General features: G+C 41.0%; 1 protein-coding gene across 2 annotated transcripts in view; it reads left to right on the top strand.

Moving 5' to 3' along the window:
- LOC136856739 (F-box/LRR-repeat protein 3) overlaps positions 1-23027 on the top strand; it is a 233562-nt gene that overhangs the window by 39917 nt on the left and 170618 nt on the right. For both annotated transcript variants that reach the window (XM_067134819.2, XM_067134820.2), the window contains exon 2: positions 17090-17157. The gene's annotated coding sequence lies outside the window, so the exon portion shown is untranslated. The remainder of the gene's footprint in view (positions 1-17089; positions 17158-23027) is intronic.

Raw genomic sequence — 23027 nt, forward strand, 5'->3', positions numbered from 1 at the left:
GGACCTCCTTTAAAAATAAAGAAACACGTATTTTTTAGTTTTTGGAATATCCAATTAATGGCGGTTAAACAGGAGTGACAAATTGGGGTGAATTTTTTGAAAGACTATATCTACAGAATATGTTGGAAACGTAAAATGTTACAGACGTAAAAAGTAGGTGTTTGGAATCTCCTGTAAATGTAAGGAAACATAGGTGATTTGTTTTTGGAAATTCCACTTAAGGGGAACTCAAAAGGGGTGAAATTTTAAAATGAGAATTTTTACAGTATATCTAAAAAACTTAACATGTTACAGAAGTGAAAAATGGTATTTTTTATCTCTATTAAACATAACGAATCGTTTATTTTTAGTTTTCGGAAATACCACTTGGGTGGCGGGGGATGGGTAAATGTGACTGAAAATGGTGTTGAATTCTTTTAATTAGGCTACTGATATCTCAAAATTGAAGATGTTACAGACGTGAAATTTAATCTGCTTTAAAAGTAAAGAAAGACGTATTCTCGGAAAATCCAATGAAAAGGGGGGGGGGGTGAAATAATTGAAAATTTAATTGACTTAATTGTATGAGAATGCATACATCTAATAAACACTAAAGAGTTTACAGACGTGAAAATTCGTATTTCGATCTCCTTTAAAAACAAAGATAAACGCGTTTTGGTGGGGAAACCATCTTGGAGGGTGGGAGTGTAAACGAGTTGAATTCCTTTCATGAGGACACATACATCAAAAACTGAAGAAGTTAGAGTCGTGATAATTGGTATTTAGAAGATCTTTTACTATTAAAGAAACAAGTATTTTTTGCGGGAAAATTCACTTACGGGGGGGGGGGGGGGAAGTAGTGTGAAATGAAGTGAAAAAGTAAATTATTTTCATGGGGATATTTATATCTCAAAGCTGAAGGCAATAGACGTGAACATTGGTGTTTGGAATCTCCTTTAAACATAAAGAAACAAGCCTTTTTTAATTTTTTTTTTTTTTGGGGGGGGTGGCAGTAAATAAACTTAACGGCGGTGGAGTGTAGAAGGAGGTGAGACCTATTGATTTTACTGTTCTTAATGTATTTATAAGTATCCTCCGTTGCTCAGACGGCAGCGCGCCGGCCTCTCACAGCTGGGTTCCGTGGTTCAAATTCCGGTCACTCCATGTGACATTCGTGCTGGAAAAAACGGAGACGGGACAGGTTTTTCTCCGGATACTCCAGTTTTCCCTGTCATCAGCCATTCCAGCAACACATAATAATAATAATAATAATAATAATGTTCCGGACCGTCGTCAAATGTGCGGACCGCGCTGGAAACGACTCCTGGACGGGTAATGACTAAGAATGCAGTCCGGCCGCGGGTTCAGTGCCGCCAAAGCACCCAATATGACACCACGCCGGATCTCCTGAAGGATTTTATACATATTAAAATGATTATAGGAAAAGATGGCAAAGATTTACGGACCCAACTGACCGGGAGGAATACCTGAGCCTAGCCCGGGAAGTACGAAATCGATTCCTGGAAAGGAAGATTGAAAAATGGGAGGAAACGTGCCGTAATCTAATAGAAAACGAGTCAGATCGGGAATTTTGGTGGATTCTCACAGAAAACGAGTCAGATCGCGAATTTCGGCGGATTATATATCTAAAACAATAAGCATTCAATTATAAATTTCAGTATAATACCGTAGCGAAGCACGGGTATCTTGCTAGTCTATATATATAAAATAACTTGTCCTGACTGACTGACTGACTGACTGATTCATCATCGCCGAGCCAAAACTACTGGACATAAAGAAATGAAATTTTGGGGATATATTCATATTAAGATGTAGGTGCTCGCTAAGAGAGGATATTTTGATATTCCGTCGCTAAGGGGGTGAAAAGGGGGATGAAATTTTAAAATGAGTGTATCCATATCTCAAAACTTTAAAAGTTTACAGATGTAAAAATTGGTATTTAGAATCTTCTTTAAAATTAAGGAAACACGTATTTTTTTGTTTTCAGAAAATCCCAATAGGAGGGGTGAAAAAGGGTGAAAATGGGGGAAAATGGGTTGAATGCCTTTAATCAGGATACCGGTACTTATATATCAGAAACTGAAGATATTACAGACCTGAAAATTGGTACATTTGATCTCTTTTAAAAATAAAGAAACACGTATTTTTTTGTTTTCGGAAAATCGCAATAGGAGGAGTGAAAAGGGGTGAAAAAGGGGTCGAATGCACTTCATGAGTCTACTTATATTTCAGAACCTGAAGATATTACAGACCTGAAAATTGGTGTTTGGGATCTCCTTTAAAAATAAAGAAACACATATTTTTGTTTGTGGAAAATCCAATTAATGGGTGGGGGTGAAAAAGGGGTGATTTTTTAAAACGGGTGTATCTATATCTCAAATATTTTAAAGTTTATAGATGTAAAAATTGGTATTTAGGATCTCCTTTAAAAATAAAGAAACACGTATTCTTTTGTTTTCCGAAAATCTCAATAGGAAGGGTGTAAAAGGGTTAATAATGGGTTGAATGCCTTTAATGAGGCTACTTATATTTCAGAACCTGAAGATATTACAGACCTGAAAATTGGTATTTTGGATCTTCTTTAAAAGTAAAGAAACACGTATTTTTTTCGTTTTTGGAAAATCCAAATATTGGAGGGTGAAAAGGGGGGGTGAATTTTTAAAAATGAGTGTGTCTACAACTTAAAACTTTAAAATGTACAGATGTAAAAATTGGTAGTTCTAATCTCCTCTTAATATAAAGGAACATGTATTTTTTGTTTCCTGTAAATCCTAATAGGAGGGGTGTAAAAGGGTGAAAAATGGGTTGAATGCCTTTAATGAGGATACATATATCTCAGAAACGAAAGATATTACAGACCTGAAAATTGGTGTTTGGGATATCCTTTAAAAATAAAGAAACACGTATTTTTTAGTTTTTGGAAAATCCAATTAATGGCGGTTAAACAGGAGTGACAAATTGGGGTGAATTTTTTGAAAGAATATATCCACAGAATATCTTGGAACCTCTGTGGTGTAGTGGTTAGCGTGATTAGCTGTCACCCCCGGAGGCCCGGGTTCGATTCCCGGCTCTGCCACGAAATTTGATCCCTCGCTCAGTCCGAGGGAAAAACCGAACCTGGAGGGTAAACTGATGATGATGATGATGATGATGATGATGATGATATCTTGGAAACGTAAAATGTTACAGATGTAAAAATTGGGTGTTTGGAATCTCCTGTAAATGTAAAGAAACATAGGTGATTTGTTTTTGGAAACTCCGCTTAAGGGGAACTCAAAAGGGGTGAAATTTTAAAATGAGAATTTTTACAGTATATCTAAAAAACTTAACATGTTACAGAAGTGAAAAATGGTATTTTTTTATCTCTATTAAACATAAAGAAACGTGTATTTTTAGTTTCCGGAAATACCACTCGGGTGGAGGGGGGGGGGGGTAAAAGTGACTGAAAATGGTGTTGAATTCTTTTAATTAGCCTACTGATATCTCAAAATGAAGATGTTACAGACGTGAAATTTGATATTTACAATCTGCTTTAAAAGTAAAGAAACACGTATTCTCGGAAAATCCCTTGAAGGCGGGGGGGGGGGGGGGGTGAAAGAATTGAAAAATGGATTGACTTAATTCTATGAGAATACATACATCTAATAAATATAAAGTTGTTACAGACGTGAAAATTCGTATTTGGATCTCCTTTAAAAACAAAGAAAAACGCGTTTTTGGGAGGAAACCATCTTGGAGGGCGGGAGTGTAAAGGAGTTGAATTCCTTTCATGAGGACACATAAATCAAAAACTCTGAAGAAGTTAGAGTCGTGATAATCGGTATTTAGAAGATCCTTTAGTATTAAAGAAACAAGTATTTTTTGAGGGGAAAATTCACTTCGGTGGGGGGGGGGGGGAGTATTGTGAAATGATGTGAAAAAAGTAATTTTTTTATGGGGATACTTATATCTCAAAACTGAAGGTAATAGACGTGAACATTGGTGTTTGGAATCTCCCTTAAACATAAAGAAACAAGCATTATTTTAATATTTTTTGGGCGGGGGGTGGCGGTAAATAAACTTAACGGCGGTGGGGTGTAGAAGGAGGTGTATCCAATTGATTTTACTGTTATTAATGTACTTATAAGTATCCTCCGTTGCTCAGGCGGCAGCGCGCCGGCCTCTCACAGCTGGGTGCCGTGGTTCAAATCCCGGTCACTCCATGTGACATTCGTGCTGGACAAAACGGAGGCGGGACAGGTTTTTCTCGGGATACTCCGGTTTTCCCTGTCATCAGCCATTCCAGCAACACATAATAGTAATAATAAAAATAATAATAATAATAATATTCCGGACCGTCGTCAAATGTGCGGACCGCGCTGGTAACGGCTCCTGGACAAATGACTAAGAATGCAGTCCGGCCGCGGGTTCAGTGCCGCCAAGGCACCCAATATGACACCACGCCGGATCTCCTGAAGGATTTTATCCATATTAAAAATGATTATAGGAAAAGATGGCAAAGATTTACGGACCCAACTGACCGGGAGGAATACCTGAGCCTAGCCCGGGAATTACGAAATCGATTGCTGGAAAGGAAGATTGAAAAATGGGAGGAAACGTGCCGTGAAATAATAGAAAACCAGTCAGATCGGGAATTTTGGTGGGTTCTCGCAGAAAACGAGTCAGTTCGCGAATTTCGGCGGATTATATATCTAAAACAATAAGCATTCAATTATAAATTTCAGTATAATACCGTAGCGAAGCACGGGTATCTTGCTAGTCATATTATATAAGAGGCTTGCAGTGGTGTCTCAACGGCGCACTAGCCGCCAGCGTCTTGGAAGGGTATAGCATTCCAACTGATGAGCCCACTGCTACACTGGGGCGAAACACTGGTAGTTACACGATTGAACAAACCCAAAGAGCCTAAATGTTTTCAATATTTGCAATCGATGAAATTAAATTATGGTTTCCTTCTGGGAACCTTATTTTTGATATTATCATATTTACAGCACGACTTTTTCCCGTTCCAAACAAAACAGTCTTTATAATCTTTATATTAACAATGTTAAGAAACTGTTGTCATTTCTTCCGAGCAGCCGTAGGACTCTACCGTCCCCTGCATTAAGATAGGTTTTAAATATTCCTTTCGTTACGCTTCTTTTTTTAATGTCTGTGTGTGTTTTCTTGGTACGGTTCTTTTCTTACCGCGGCCATAGAAAAAAGCAAAGGAGTGCAAACCCTCAAGTTAGGAGACGGATTGGCCTGGATTTTCGAAGATAGGTTACAGTTACCAAAATACGTTCTTTCTTGCCATTGAAAAAAAAAAAAGCCTCTCGAAGGTGGTGTTAGATGGTTTGCTAACCCTCGAACAGGCTACATAAAACTGCCCATGGAAAACAATTTTCTCCTACATCGATACCAGCTTTCTTCAGCGACTGTCCCTGTGATTTGTTTATAATCATTCTTCTTCTTTATCTGTTTACCCTCCAGGATAAGTGGTTCCCTCGGACTCAGCGAGGGATCCCACCTCTACCGCCTCAAGGGCAATGTCCTGGAGCTTCAGACTCTGGGTCGTGGAATACAACTGGGGAGGATGACCAGTACCTCGCCCAGGAGGCCTCACCTGCTATGCTGAATAGGGGCCTTGCGGGGGGATGGGAAGATTGGAAGGGATAGACAAGAAAGAGAGAAGGAAACGACCGTGGCCTTAAGTTAGATACCATCCCGGCATTGGCCTGGAGGAGAAGCGGGAAACCACGGAAAACCACTTCGCGGATGGCTGAGGTGGGAATCGAACCCACCTCTACTCATTTGACCTCCCGAGGCTGAGTGGACCCCGTTCCAGCCCTCGTATCACTTTTTAAATTTCGGGGCCGAGCCGAGAATCGAACCCGGGAGTCCGGGGATGGCAGCTAATCACACTAACCACTACACCACAGAGGCGGACTTCACTTTTCCTAATTAGTTTTATTTTATCCTTTCATTTATTTTACTTGTAATGTTTAGTTGTATGAATAGTGTTTTCAGTATGCGGTCGTGCATATGGTGGGCATTAGAACATGGAGATTTCAGTTTCATTTTGAGGCACTGTACATCTGATGGTCTCGCAATGTTTTACGATTTTATTTACGGCGTCACTCTTTTGGTTTGTGTGTGTCTAATTTCATCACTTATAATAAAAAAAGGTACTGTGCACTCACAGCGGAAGAAGTAGAGAAAGTATTTCGGATTTGGAAAATGACCAATACCTATAGAAATTATAGAAATACAATAGGTTATTATTATTATTATTATTATTACTATTATTATTATTATTATTATTATTGTTTAGACGTTTGCGGCCATTAGAGACAAACAAGCAACATTACACATTTTAGAAACTTTCTTTGCAGCCCAGTATCATAGCATTCTCTCTCTCTGGCAGACTGTCTCCTTTCTGCTGTACAGCCGCTGCTCTGCTATTCTTCTTCATGAAAGCCCTGGTGTCGGTACTTTGTTCTGTTAACAATGTCTTCACGATTTAGTCCGATTTTTTTCAGACCCTTCCTGACCTTACTGAACACTTATCACATGTGTAAGGTCTACTATCAAGTATGGTAATTTTTTTCTTAGTCAACCGCTTGTCTTCCATTATTACCCCATCGCACTACAGCTCTGGAAGGGCCTTGGCCTACCAAGCGACCGCTGCTCAGCCTGAAGGCCTGCAGATTACGAGGTGTCGTGTGGTCAGCACGACGAATCCTCTCGGCCGTTATTCTTGGCTTTCTAGACCGGGGCCGCCATCTCACCGTCAGAAGCTCCTCAATTCTAATCACGTAGGCTGAGTGGACCTCGAACCAGCCCTCGGGTCTAGGTAAAAATCCCTGACCTGGCCGGGAATCGAACCCCGGGCCTCCGGGTAAGAGGCAGGCACGCTACCCCTACACCACGGGGCCGGCTCTTCCATTATTATGGAAAGGAAATATGAAAAATACGTTAAGAAAAGACAATAAGCTGAAACACGATGGTATATGGCGAAATGATGACGTATTACGGTAAACCCGCTATGACTGTGACGAATTGCAATTATTGTGTGACGAACCGTAACTGTTACGAATGGTAAAGATGACAAATATACCGTGGCGCGTTCTTCTTGCATTTCTTCACAGTTTAGCCCCAACTCCTACGAAGATCCAACTTGTTCACTACCAGTTTGATGAAAAAATGAAATGGCGTATGGCTTTTAGTGCCGGGATGTGTCAGAGGACTTCGGCTCGCCAGGTGCAGGTCTTTTGATTTGACTCCGGTAGGCGACCTTCACGTCGTGATGAGGATGAAATGATGATGAAGACGACACATACACCCAGTCCCCGTGCCAGGCGAATTAGCCAATTATGGTTAAAATTTCTGACCCAATCGGGAATCGAACCCGGGACCCCGGTGGCCAAAGGCCAGAACGCTAACCATTTATCCATAGAGCAGGACACTAAATTAACGATGTATTGTAACTTACTACGTACAACAGTATAACACGCCGCTGCTGGATAACCCTGAAAATTGGACAGTTTTTTTCTTATTTTTACAATTTGTTTTAAGTCGCACCGATACAGATAGGTCTTATGGAAACTATGGGATAGGAAAGGTCTAGGAGCGGGAAGAAAGCGGTCGTGGCCTTAATTAAGGTACAGCTCCCGCATTTGCCTGGTATGAAAATGGAAAACCACGGAAAACCATCTTCAGGGCTGCCGACAGTGGGGTTCGAACCCAATATCTCTCGGATGCACGCTCACAGCTGTGCGCCCCTAACCGCACGGCCAACTCGCTCGGTCAAAATCGGTCAGTGATACTGAACATCAATCAATCAATCAATCAATCAATCAATCAATCAATCAATCAATCAATCAATCAATCAATCAATCAATCAATCAATCAATATGATTTGTTTGTTAACGTGTTTGGATTTGCATTTAAATCTTAGAAGCTAATTCCGAGAATTATCCATATCACGTGATCACGTACAACTTAAATACACACTGAATCGCAAACACCTGCTTCCTCGACACAACGTGCAATATGGACTGGCACGTGAGTCTGAATACACGTGACAACTGACCGTTTGTAAGCAGGCAAGCGATTGAACTGAGCATTCTCTTACCCACCGTTTTGGTGGTGTCGAGGCGCGGCAACTGGTGTGTTAACAGACGTGAGACAATCCAATCATTCCTCGCGGGGCAGCATGGATCGCGAAGAATGGATGTGTTCGCCTCGAGAGGGAGGTCGTGAATAATGTGTGCAGAAAAATGTGTAGTACCGCGTCAGTACCACGACAGTTACTACTACCCTGCTCCTCGCCACCTCAAGAAATGAGTGGTCTTTATGTTTTTTCTTTTTTTTTTTTTGGCTAGTTATTTAACGTCGCATTAACACATGGGAGGTTTTCGGCAAGACAAGGAAGTGAAAAGGGTGGGCCTGGGAAGGTAACGGTCGTGGCCTTAATTTAAGTTACAGTCAGTGTATAAAATAAGAGTGTTGTCTGTACATTGCTCAGAATTTGAAAAGAATGGTATTTCTGTATCGGTCATGCCCACAGTAACAAGAAAATGCATTTTTTACTTTTCCGTAATGTCTGTCTGTCTGTCTGTCTGTCTGTCTGTCTGTCTGTCTGTCTGTCTGTCTGTCTGTCTGTCTGTCTGTCTGTCTGTCTGTCTGTCTGTCTGTCTGTCTGTCTGTCTGTCTGTACACGCATCACGAGAAAACGGCTGAAGAGAATTTTATGAAAAACGGAATGTAAAGTCGGGTGATGACCCGCTACAATCTAGGCTATAAATTATTTTAATCACGCTGAGTGAAATGGTAGTTTAGGGGAAGGCCTGAAATTTAATTCTCAAATATTTATGTTATTAGTGGTCGTGTCTTAATGACAATCGCTAGACAAAGGTGGAAAATAAGTCGCTACGATATAGGCTATACACGCTGAGAAAAATGGTAGTTTAGGGGAAGGCCTAAAATTTAATTGTCAAATATTTATTTTATTAGTGGTCGTATCTTCACGAAAATTGGTATGAAAAGTCGGGGAATAGGTCGCTATAATCTAGGCTGTCAATAATGTTATTCGCACTGAGTGAAATGGTAGTTTAGGGGAAGGCCTGAAATGTAATTACATATAAAACAAGTGTTTTGCCTGTACATTGCTCAGAATTTGAAATGAATGATATTTCTGTATCTGTCATGTCCACAGTAACAAAGAAATGCATATTTTACTTTTCCGTAATTTCTCTCTGTCTGTCTGTCTGTCTGTCTGTCTGTCTGTCTGTCTGTCTGTCTGTCTGTCTGTCTGTCTGTCTGTCTGTCTGTCTGTCTGTCTGTCTGATTGTACACGCATCAATAGAAAAAGGCTGAAGAGAATTTAATGAAAATCGGTATGAAATGTCGGGTGATAAACCACTACAAGCTCAGCTATAAATTATTTTATTCACGCTGAGTGAAATGGTAGTTTAGGGGAAGGCCTGAAATGTAATTCTCAAATAAGTTATTTATGTTATTAGTGGTCGTATCGATAAATCTATATATATAAAACTAGCAAGATACCCGTGCTTCGCTACGGTATTATACTGAAATTTATAATTGAATGCTTATTGTTTTAGATATATAATCCGCCGAAATTCGCGAACTGACTCGTTTTCTGCGAGAACCCACCAAAATTCCCGATCTGACTGGTTTTCTATTATTTCACGGCACGTTTCCTCCCATTTTTCAATCTTCCTTTCCAGCAATCGATTTCGTAATTCCCGGGCTAGGCTCAGGTATTCCTCCCGGTCAGTTGGGTCCGTAAATCTTTGCCATCTTTTCCTATAATCATTTTTAATATGGATAAAATCCTTCAGGAGATCCGGCGTGGTGTCATATTGGGTGCCTTGGCGGCACTGAACCCGCGGCCGGACTGCATTCTTAGTCATTTGTCCAGGAGCCGTTACCAGCGCGGTCCGCACATTTGACGACGGTCCGGAATATTATTATTATTATTATTTTTATTATTACTATTATGTGTTGCTGGAATGGCTGATGACAGGGAAAACCGGAGTATCCCGAGAAAAACCTGTCCCGCCTCCGTTTTGTCCAGCACGAATGTCACATGGAGTGACCGGGATTTGAACCACGGCACCCAGCTGTGAGAGGCCGGCGCGCTGCCGCCTGAGCAACGGAGGATACTTATAAGTACATTAATAACAGTAAAATCAATTGGATACACCTCCTTCTACACCCCACCGCCGTTAAGTTTATTTACCGCCACCCCCCGCCCAAAAAATATTAAAATAATGCTTGTTTCTTTATGTTTAAGGGAGATTCCAAACACCAATGTTCACGTCTATTACCTTCAGTTTTGAGATATAAGTATCCCCATAAAAAAATTACTTTTTTCACATCATTTCACAATACTCCCCCCCCCCCACCGAAGTGAATTTTCCCCTCAAAAAATACTTGTTTCTTTAATACTAAAGGATCTTCTAAATACCGATTATCACGACTCTAACTTCTTCAGAGTTTTTGATTTATGTGTCCTCATGAAAGGAATTCAACTCCTTTACACTCCCGCCCTCCAAGATGGTTTCCTCCCAAAAACGCGTTTTTCTTTGTTTTTAAAGGAGATCCAAATACGAATTTTCACGTCTGTAACAACTTTATATTTATTAGATGTATGTATTCTCATAGAATTAAGTCAATCCATTTTTCAATTCTTTCACCCCCCCCCCCCCCGCCTTCAAGGGATTTTCCGAGAATACGTGTTTCTTTACTTTTAAAGCAGATTGTAAATATCAAATTTCACGTCTGTAACATCTTCATTTTGAGATATCAGTAGGCTAATTAAAAGAATTCAACACCATTTTCAGTCACTTTTACCCCCCCCCCTCCACCCGAGTGGTATTTCCGGAAACTAAAAATACACGTTTCTTTATGTTTAATAGAGATAAAAAAATACCATTTTTCACTTCTGTAACATGTTAAGTTTTTTAGATATACTGTAAAAATTCTCATTTTAAAATTTCACCCCTTTTGAGTTCCCCTTAAGCGGAGTTTCCAAAAACAAATCACCTATGTTTCTTTACATTTACAGGAGATTCCAAACACCCAATTTTTACATCTGTAACATTTTACGTTTCCAAGATATCATCATCATCATCATCATCATCATCATCATCAGTTTACCCTCCAGGTTCGGTTTTTCCCTCGGACTGAGCGAGGGATCAAATTTCGTGGCAGAGCCGGGAATCGAACCCGGGCCTCCGGGGGTGACAGCTAATCACGCTAACCACTACACCACAGAGGTTCCAAGATATTCTGTGGATATATTCTTTCAAAAAATTCACCCCAATTTGTCACTCCTGTTTAACCGCCATTAATTGGATTTTCCAAAAACTAAAAAATACGTGTTTCTTTATTTTTAAAGGATATCCCAAACACCAATTTTCAGGTCTGTAATATCTTTCGTTTCTGAGATATATGTATCCTTTATATGTTCCTTTATATTAAGAGGAGATTAGAACTACCAATTTTTACATCTGTACATTTTAAAGTTTTAAGTTGTAGACACACTCATTTTAAAAAATTCACCCCCCCCTTTTCACCCTCCAATATTTGGATTTTCCAAAAACGAAAAAAATACGTGTTTCTTTACTTTTAAAGAAGATCCAAAATACCAATTTTCAGGTCTGTAATATCTTCAGGTTCTGAAATATAAGTAGCCTCATTAAAGGCATTCAACCCATTATTAACCCTTTTACACCCTTCCTATTGGGATTTTCGGAAAACAAAAGAATACGTGTTTCTTTATTTTTAAAGGAGATCCTAAATACCAATTTTTACATCTGTTGTTGTTGTTTGAGTCATCAGTCCATAGACTGGTTTGATGCAGCTCTCCATGCCACCCTATCCTGTGCTAACCTTTTCATTTCTACGTAGCTATTGCATCCTACATCTGCTCTAATCTGTTTGTCATATTCATACCTTGGTCTACGCCTACCGTTCTTGCCACCTACACTTCCTTCAAAAACCAACTGAACAAGTCCTGGGTGTCTTAAGATGTGTCCTATCATTCTATCTCTTCTTCTCGTCAAATTTAGCCAAATCGATCTCCTCTCACCAATTCGATTCAGTCTCTCTTCATTCGTGATTCGATCTATCCATCTCACCTTCAGCATTCTTCTGTAACACCACATTTCAAAAGCTTCTATTCTCTTTCTTTCTGAGCTAGTTATCGTCCATGTTTCACTTCCATACAATGCCACGCTCCACACAAAAGTCTTCAAAAACATCTTGCTAATTCCGATATCAATGTTTGAAGTGAGCAAATTTCTTTTCTTAAGAAAGCTCTTCCTTGCTTGTGCTAGTCTGCATTTTATGACCTCCTTACTTCTGCCATCGTTGGTTATTTTACTACCCAAATAACAATATTCATCTACTTCCTTTAAGACTTCGTTTCCTAATCTAATATTCCCTACATCACCTGCCTTCGTTCGACTGCACTCCATTACTTTTGTTTTGGACTTATTTATTTTCATCTTGTACTCCTTACCTAAGACTTCATCCATACCATTCAGCAACTTCTCAAGATCTTCTGCAGTCTCAGATAAAATAACAATATCATCGGCAAATCTCAAGGTTTTGATTTCCTCTCCTTGGACTGTGATTCCCTTTCCAAATTTCTCTTTGATTTCCTTTACTGCCTGTTCTATGTAAACATTGAAAAGGAGAGGGGACAAACTGCAGCCTTGCCTCACTCCTTTCTGAATTGCTGCTTCTTTTTCAAAGCCCTCGATTCTTATCACTGCAGACTGATTTTTATACAGGTTGTAGATAATTCTTCGTTCTCGGTATCTGATTCCTATCATCTTCAGAATCATAAATAGCCTGGTCCAATCAACATTATCGAATGCCTTTTCTAGATCTACGAATGCCATGTACGTGGGCTTGTCCTTCTTGATTCGATCCTCTAAGATCAGACGTAAAGTCAGGATTGCTTCACGTGTTCCTACATTTCTTCTGAAGCCAAATTGCTCTTCCCCCAACTCAGCTTCAACTTGTTTTTCCATTCTTCTGTAAATAATACGTGTTAAAATTTTGCAGGCATGAGATACTAAACTAATAGTGCGGTAGTTTTCACACCTGTCAGCACCGGCTTTCTTGGGAATAGGTATAACAACATTCTGCTGAAAATCGGATGGGACTTCTCCTGTCTCATACATCTTGCACACTAAACGAAATAACCTTACCATGCTGGTTTCTCCTAAGGCAGTCAGTAATTCAGCGGGAATATCATCAATTCCAGGTGCCTTGTTTCTATTTAGGTCACTCACAGCTCTGTCAAACTCTGACCTCAAAATTGGGTCTCCCATTTCATCAGCATCAACAGCCTCTTCATGTTCCAAAACGAAATTATCTACATCGTTACCTTGATACAACTGTTGGATATGCTCCTGCCATCTTTCTGCTTTGTCTTCTTTCCCTAGAAGTGGCTTTCCATCTGAGCTCTTAATATTCATGCACCTAGATTTTCTTTCTCCAAAGGTTTCCTTGATTTTCCTGTATGCAGCATCTACCTTTCACAGGACCATACAGCCTTCGACATCCTTGCACTTTTCCTTCAGCCATTCTTCCTTAGCTACCTTGCACTTTCTATCCACTTCATTCTTTAATCGCCTGTATTCTTTTCTGCCCTCTTCATTTCTAGCATTTTTGTATTTTCGTCGTTCTTCAATCAGGTCTAGTATCTCCTGAGTTATCCACTGATTCTTAGTTGATCTTTTCTTCCTTCCTAACATTTCTTCAGCAGCCCTACTGACTTTACATCTATAAACTTTAAAATATTTGAGATATAGATACACCCGTTTTAAAAAATCACCCCTTTTTCACCCCCACCCATTAATTGGATTTTCCACAAACAAAAATATGTGTTTCTTTATTTTTAAAGGAGATCCCAAACACCAATTTTCAGGTCTGTAATATCTTCAGGTTCTGAAATATAAGTAGACTCATGAAGTGCATTCGACCCCTTTTTCACCCCTTTTCACTCCTCCTATTGCGATTTTCCGAAAACAAAAAAAATACGTGTTTCTTTATTTTTAAAAGAGATCAAATGTACCAATTTTCAGGTCTGTAATATCTTCAGTTTCTGATATATAAGTACCGGTATCCTGATTAAAGGCATTCAACCCATTTTCCCCCATTTTCACCCTTTCTCACCCCTCCTATTGGGATTTTCTGAAAACAAAAAAATACGTGTTTCCTTAATTTTAAAGAAGATTCTAAATACCAATTTTTACATCTGTAAACTTTTAAAGTTTTGAGATATGGATACACTCATTTTAAAATTTCATCCCCCTTTTCACCCCCTTAGCGACGGAATATCCAAAAATCCTCTCTTAGCGAGCACCTACATCTTAATATGAATATATCCCCAAAATTTCATTTCTTTATGTCCAGTAGTTTTGGCTCGGCGATGATGAATCAGTCAGTCAGTCAGTCAGTCAGTCAGTCAGTCAGTCAGTCAGTCAGTCAGTCAGTCAGTCAGGACAAGTTATTTTATATATATAGATAATATCATCTGTCAAGACATACGGTAGAAAATGGACTGCTCCATTGTACGAAACTGCAGTGCAAGATGATGGAACTAAGATTCCTTTATAAGTATGATTTATCATTGGTTACTGTAAAATAAAATGGACAGGGGTGTATGTTAACTCATACTAAAGGAGGAAATGCTGTCACGACTGTCTTCTTCTCGTAGAAAAAAGTGTGGCATTTCCTCAGATTAATCGATATTAATTCGAAGAATTTTCATGACGTTGGTTACCTAGTGTACTTCGAGGCTTACGGAATATATGGATTTTGACATGGATTTTTGTTTTCGTTTGCTGGAGTGATTCAGTTAAATGAAAGTATAATAAACACCCTGGCTTATGCTTATGACTTGGTCTTAATGGCATACGATATTCAAAACATGTCGTGTAATGCATTGAAAGTTTGTACGGGGCTTCTAGCTCAGTTTCATTGTTTTCTACTTACTTTTGTCAAGCTCTTTACAGTCATCTCTCCTATCCGACTTCCCTTGACCAACTCTTGTTCTCTTCCGACCCCGACGGTATTACAGTTGCAAGGCTTAGGGAGTCATTCATTTTCACGCTCTTCGTGGCTCTTCCCTCTTGTCGATACCTTCATTTTTCAAGGAATTTTACCTCTTTAATTTTCCCTCTGATTAGTGTTAAGAGAGGATGGTTGCCCATTTGTATTTCCTCTGAAAATTATAATCACCACTTCTATGACCTCATCTTTCATCAACAAAAGAATATGCCATCCTTTTAAAGCTAATTTTACCGAGCTCGATAGCTGCAGTCGCTTAATTGAGGCCAGTATCCAGTATTCGGGAGATCGTGGGTTTGAACCCCACTGTCGGCAGCCTTGAAGATGGTTTTCCGTGGTTTCCCATTTTCACACCAGGCAAATGCTGGGGCTGTACCTTAATTAAGGCCACGGCCGCTTCTTTCCCACTCCTAGCCTTTCCATGTCCCATCGTCGCCATAAGACCTATCTGTGTCGGTGCGACGTAAAACAAATAACAAAAAAAAAAGCTAATTTTCTTCTCATTTTTAGGCAGTGTTTTCCACTATTGGTAACCTACCTAATATTGCCTCTCAGCTTTACACAAAGTCGATTGCGAAACCACTTTTAATGAGATTAGAAGTTTTTGAGGTGAAACCGTTGGTTCATTTTCTTTTCAATGGCCTCTGCTTATTTTTTTCTTGTCGGTTAGTGGGATGTTAATGAAAGAGTGTCCGCTATTGACGGCGTGAGAGTGTCTCAAGCTGACTGCATGATCAATCAGGTATGCAAACTAATTCATTGATAGATCGGCAGAAGTGGTGAATGAATTATTTACTTTGATATGCATTCTAATACATTAGGCTGCGCTATTTCGTCAGTTTATTTTAGAATCAGTTAAATGAAGTGTTTTTTTATCTTATGCATGCAGTTCTATGGGTTCATTTCGAGTTTCAAGGATGAATAACTCTCGTAGATTAAAATTTGCAAGTCATGTTACTAATTTCCATAGTTAAGTTTTAAAATTCTACATAAATTAAAGCTACTTAAGGACCATTAAACGTGAAGCAACCCACTTTTAGGAGGAGACTTGAGTTGTTTTCTTGGCACTTCATGGTTTGTTCTGCTAAGAGAGAGGACTGTGTTACACTGTAGATTAAGTTAATAGCTGTCCGTGTGATTAAACAAGCTTGTGATGTACTGTACGCTGTGAAGGTATTACGAAAATTATGTGCGTCCTTTTTGTCAACTTTTGGTGTACTCTCTGTTTTCGTAGTTGCGTGTACTTAACCGTTGAATCTGGTGGACATTAAGTTGCGCGGTATGTACACAAAATATTGCTCTTAAGGAAAATATCATATTTATTTTAAACTTGTAACCATTGGTTCTGAGGCACTCGCGAAATATATGCTCCAAATCACGGTACTGTTTCCAAATGAAACGATACCTTTCTTTTCCGAAACAGCACGATTGACCCCGTACACAGTTAACACTCTCGGTCTCTTTCTTTCTTCCTTTCTTTCTTTCTTTCTTTCTTTCTTTCTTTCTTTCTTTCTTTCTTTCTCTAACTTTTGGTTAATCGTTTATTCTGTTTGGTATTATTATTATTATTATTATTATTATTATTATTATTATTATTATTATTACTATTACTCAATCACAGAGATAACCATCTAGCATCCGAAGGCTCAGCACATACGAGACCTGCGCGGCGACCTCGAATCCTCAGCTGAGTCGCCACTGATTTTTATCACACACCTCTCTTTCATCTTGTTATCTGATCTCCCTTATTCAACTCTTGTGCCCTTCCAATCTCTATGTTATTACTTTTTTTTTTCTAAAAGCTAGAGAATCATCACACCGATGTGACTCTTCATTTCAAAGTCCTACATGCATCAGTTGGATTTCAAATCACGACCGCCTTGGCGAGATGCCAGTGAATATGCCACGTTCTCAGTGTATTGTGTCCCTTAGTTGTATTGCTTGTCTTTATTGTTCTTGCTTTATTACAAGTATGTAATATTCAATTTTTCAGATCTGCTTCTGCCTCGATGTGATAGTGAGTGGACGTCTTATCGCCATAAGTGGAGGGTTACTGCAAAGGTGAGTCATGTTTTATTTTTCTCTAGCCTTGAAGACTTCTCAAATCAGGTTATTTTAATTGTAGTACGGTAGATCAATGTCTTTGCTGTGAGGCAAGCTGCGAGAGAGGTAACACTTCGCACTCAGCTTTCAAATCACTGTCTGCAGTAAGAACAGTCTGTCTTCTTCTTCTTATTATTATTCTTTTCTTCTTCTCCTACTACCACTACTACTACTACTACTACTACTACTACTACTACTACTACTACTAGGCCTACTACTACTACTACCGCTTTTCGGATACCTGTGGGGTCGCGGATGCGAATTGTGTCGCACATGTAGACTTAGACCTGTTTTACGGCCGGATGCCCTTCCTGGCGCTAGCCCTAGCCTAGGCATCCGTCCGTAAAACTAGGCTAATTCCATACAGTAGGCCGATTCCAGATAATTGGGGGAAATGCCAGGAAAAAGGATTGTTGTTATTGTAGTTGTACCATCATAAATGCCTCTCCCTAGTGGTAGGCAACACTTTAAACCTCCTTGCTATAAACGCCCGAGGGCAGCAAAATCTTGCGGAAATATGCTGAACTTCCTGAAGACTACCTGATTAAGTTTATTGAATGGCTATTGGCTGGCTATTTGTTTTACGACGCACCGACACAAATAGGTCTTACGGCGACGATGGGATAGGGAAGGCCTAGGAATAGGATGGAAGCGGCCGTGGCCTTAATTAAGGTACAGACCCAGCATTTTCCTGGTGTTAAAATGGGAAACCACGGAAAACCATCTTCAGGGCTGCCGACAGTGGGGTTCGAACTCACTATCTCCCGGATGCAAGCTCACAGCTGCGCGCCCCTAAACGCACGGCCAACTCGCCCGGTTTATTAACAGATGCTACTGTCATTTTCACTTTCCTAGTTCTCTTCAAAAGTGTTTTCGTGATAGGGGTTGGTTGATGTGGATAATATTTAATGTGGCTATCATTGTTTCCGCCGGCCCCGTGGTGTAGGGGTAGTGTGCTTACCTCTTACCCGGAGGCCCCGGGTTCGATTCCCGGCCAGGTCAGGGATTTTTACCTGGACCTGAGGGCTGGTTCGAGGTCCACTCAGCCTACGTGATTAGAATTGAGGAGCTATCTGACGGTGAGATAGCGGCCCCGGTCTAGAAAACCAAGAATAACGGCCGAGAGGATTCGTCGTACTGATCACACGACACCTCGTAATCTGCAGGCCTTCGGGTTGAGCAGCGGTCGCTTGGTAGGCCAAGGCCCTTCAAGGGCTGTAGTGCCATGGGGTTTGGGGTTTGGTTTGGGTTTATCATTGTTTCCGTCATAGTTCGTCACATCCCAAATAGGTTGGACCCTTTCAATGTGTAAATTGTCAAGCACTATATTTATTCTCATAATTGACTGACTGTGAAATGCCATACGTTTACTTTTAGAAACGGTCGGTAGATGCAGAGTGGGTCTCGGCCCAGAAGTGGCCACGGCTGGTCCGTGGTGCAACAGCTCTGCACTCTGACCGGCCAACCAAGCAGAGGACGGGTGGCCACGGCTTCTACCGTGGCTCTACGCCTTTGCATTCGGGGGGACGCGACAGGGCTGGATCTCATGGCTGACCCTAACCGTCGGCTGTCCTGAGAATGGTTTTCCGTGGTTTTCCATTCTCCTGCACTAAAGCGAATGCCGGGATAGTTCGTAGTATAGGCCACTGCCGCCAACCCCCTCACCTTCTCCGAGCATCTCCTTCACCGTAACAAATCTCCCGGCCTGAGAGACGGCGTCACGGTCTATCTATCTATCTATCTATCTATCTATCTATCTATCTATCTATCTATCTATCTATCTATCTATCTATCTATCTATCTATCTATCTATCTATCTATCCATCTATCAAAGGCTTTCATTCCCCACCCTGAAGGGCTCGGGCGGGTCACCTAGAGGGTAACACCCTCTCTGTGGCCATGAGAGATGGTGTAGTATGGAAGAAGTGATGGATAGGTGAGGTGGAGGGAATGGTATTGTAATTTCCGGGGTAGGGAAAGCGGAATAACTTTATTATAGTATATGGAGGAGGGCATAATTTTTTTTGTTTGGCATGTACATTGATATATAAATACGGTCTACAGTTTGACAGTACTTGGGATATGAATATAAATTAATGAGTTTTATCTTTACAGTCATATATGAAGGTCTAAAGTTTACCATAGTACTGATTAGAAATGTTTCCGTTGGTTCCTTCGCCGTGGTGATCTCTTCTGAAGACAGTGGGGCCACTATGTGAAGAGTGACATTATATCCGAGGTGCACTCACAAGACTACATTTAACAGGATGCAAGTCCATTCACTGGTTAAAAATAGTGGAGAGGATGCGATGCTATGATGTTGGTGCATGGGCTGAGGGGGCTGGGGATGTGTTCAGACAAGGGTTTCTAAGGGAGTAAAGTTGAAGTGCGAATTTAGGCCGCAATGGGTGGTGTGAAAATGAAGGTTGAATGTTTGGTTTGCTGCGGCTTGTAAGTGGGCGAGGACTAAGGGACGGTTTTAGGGATGGATATTTAGTAACGAAATGGTGACAAAACGAATTACATCCTCAATTATAGGCATTTGGAAAAGGGAACGGCTAGGTGACGTAGGTGGATCAATGGTTCTGATAGGGGCTATGAGTGCTGGTTGATTTCGAGGTGGTACAGGGGGGCGACGGCATCGGCGAGAATACACTGCGTTATTACTTCCACAAGTATGGCATTGCGGGGGTTGATGCGTGTTGGGACACCTGGGTGTAGAGTGATCTTGATTGCAATGTCCACATTTAGGAGTCTTGGCGTACACTGAATGTGAGTATGATTATTGTAGATGAGACAGCGCTCACACTGGATGGCTTGTGGTGGTGGGGCACGAGATGGTTCCACTTTATGGTGGTGTCTATGTATAGAGACTCCGCTGGCCAGAACACGGTCGACATCTTCGGGCGATGGCAGAAGAATTCTCACCATATAGGTGGGACCAGTGGAGTTCTTGATTCTGAATGCCTTCTTGACTGGGATGCCTTCCGCGTGAAGTTCGGATATTATTGTTTCTTCTGGAATGGAGGGGTCAACACCTCGTATTACACAGATGAGAAGGCGGTAGTGTGGTGGGGACGTGGGAGTTTTGATGGGTCGAGGAGAGAGGAGTTGAAAAGGGGTATTTGATCAAAGTTGGGGAGCTCCTACTGCAGTGGTGAGTTGAGTGGCCGGGGTGTCCCCATTAACTTGAATGGTGACTCCAGTTGTTGTTCGTTGAATGTCCGCTATATCCTCACGGCACATATTAAATCTGAGCAGGGTGGAGACAATGGCGTTGGGAGAATGGAACTCGGGGGCAGGGTTGGAGAGTAGAAATGAATGCGTTCCTGAGGGGGTAGGTTGGAGCAAATGGGAATAAATGATGGGAAGTCTTGTGCCGGATACGGATGAAAGACCGAGTGGAGAGGGGGTAGTGGTGGTGGGTGGAGAATTGGCAGAAATGGGCTGATTGATGGCGTCCATGGACTGCGAAGGCGCATTTGTAATGTCTGTCGATGGTGCAGGTTTTGGGTCCAGAGAAAGGCGTCGTGGGGATTGTTCTTCCTCCGGAGCAGACTGTGGAGAAAACCTCTTAAACTGGAAGCGAACTGTAGTGTTTTAACCCAGCGAAGTTGGTGTCGTGGAAAGAAATCTCGCCTGGTAGTCAGGAGCGGCAAAACTAGACATTACGTCCGAGTGGAAGCTGCTGCGGCTGTTTGACTGAAGTCAGTGGCGGTGGTGGTAGTGTTGGTGGGTGTCGTGGTCGTTGCTGTAGAGGGAGCTGGACGATAAGGTGGATAGCGATGCATAACGAAGAGTGATGTTGCGGTCGTCTGAGGATGAGCTCGCCCTGAGGTGATACCTCTCGGAATTTCTTCTGTCCACCTAGTCAGAACACTTTTTTATGAGGGAATGCCCCGCGTGCCTGATTTACGGTGTAGAAAAACCGTTGGACGGCGAAGGATGATGTGTCACCGTCTGAGAGGCCCGCCTCCCCCTTCAGGGGAAGAATGAAAACATTTTAGTAGTAGTAGTAGTTTTAGAAACAGATGTCTTTCAGTTCTATGACTCTTAAAAGCTATTTAGTTGACATGTTGTTGGTTGTAAATCTTACGTCAAAGGGGCCTGCATTCTATCGTGGAATCTTAACCACGTGTGAAAACCTGTTCCATTAATCGGATTGAAGAGCATTCAGCGACGATGCCATTCATGGCCATCCCTGTAAGACTTGTCTGGTGTAGACGTACGGTAATATTTATTAACACCATGATACAGTTCGGTTCTTATACAGGCACGAATCAGTGCTTTACTTGTTTTAAAATAACACATAGTCGCGTTTCCTGCTCAACATAGGCTGCACTTCGACTGCTTGTCTGCCTCGAGATAACTAAAAGTCTGTCACGTCAGCTTTGCTATTGTTTGTCTTTTCTACCCGTGATAGGCACATGGCCCTTTCTTTGTTTAATCGATTCTCTCATTTATTGGACCGGAACTGTCTATCGCCACGGTTTTATCTTTCTCGTGTTATCACTTCATTTTTTCTCACCCACGTGCACTTGTTTTTATACAAATTCATCAGAACAGCGCAGTGAAACATCTTCAGTACTACAGTACATTTGAGCACAGACCGACTGAAAGTTTGGTTCGTTGCATAGTTTAGGCATACCCATGTTCTTGATTTGTTTTATATGTAGGCCTATGCACCTTTATTATCATTACTGGTCCGACTCCATCGCTAAATGGTTAGCGTGCTGGCCTTTGGTTCTAGGGGTCCCGAATTTGATTCCCTGTCGAGTAGGGGAATTTAACTTTCCTGTTTGCTTTATGTCGTACCGCCACAGATAGGCTTTATGGTGACGATGGGATAGGAAAGGACTAGGAATGGGAAGAAAGCGGTGGCTTTAATTAAGGTGTGAAAATGGGGAAACCGCGGAAATCCATCTTCAGGGTTGCGAACAGCCAAGCTCATGGGGAGGAGGAAAATTATGGTGAAATTACGCTTGAGGAAGTGGAAAGGATGGTAAATAAACTCCATTGTCATAAAGCAGCAGGAATGAAATTAGACCTGAAATTGTGAAGTATAGTGGGGACCAGTAAAAATAAATTGAGGACCCTCTAATTCGCAATGTTTATCCAGAGCCAATTGGGGAAAAGTAACGTAATGTAGCCTTTTATCAGGTGAAGGTCTCCATGATCATGCAGCTCGATACAGTAAAACCTGTGTAAACCGGACGCTGAATAAACCGTAAATCTGTCTTAAACGTATTTGTTTGTGGTACCACGAAGCTAAATGGCACTTTATGCAGTTTAAAACGGAACCTGTCCAACGCGGAAACGGGCTGATATTTCCAGTCCCGCGAGGGATTGATCTCTGTATAAAACGGAACTTCTGTCAATGTAATGTTACATTAGAAACTGTAAACAAGGAATTCTACCTTGCAACCGATTTCTGCTGTTGTTTTTGTTGTTGTTATTATTCTGCAATTAAGTTAGGGGTTAAAACATTTATTACAGCCAATAATTTGATCGCGTTACCTTGGTGAACTTGTCACCAGCTTCCCATGTCTTGACAGCGTATCGCCTTCTTCGAGGACAGGAATGGTAACAGGAGAACGCGTAACTCAACACGCTGAACACAGTTGCTTTTTAATATTATTTTTACCTGTGGAAGCATGTTTGTTATATTTTTTAGCGCGAGCGGTTTTTAGCTGTAGGCCTACATGTTATTTATATTTCAGTTCATCAGCGAATATGGCAGGGAGGAAACATAAAACTCTATCCCTTGATGAAAAAGTATAGCTCATAGAAGCAAATGAAAATCAGAAGCAGTTAGTAAAATATCTTCA

Source organism: Anabrus simplex, chromosome 1 (genome assembly GCF_040414725.1).
Source record: "Anabrus simplex isolate iqAnaSimp1 chromosome 1, ASM4041472v1, whole genome shotgun sequence".
In the NCBI taxonomy this organism is placed as follows: Eukaryota; Metazoa; Arthropoda; class Insecta; order Orthoptera; family Tettigoniidae; genus Anabrus; species Anabrus simplex.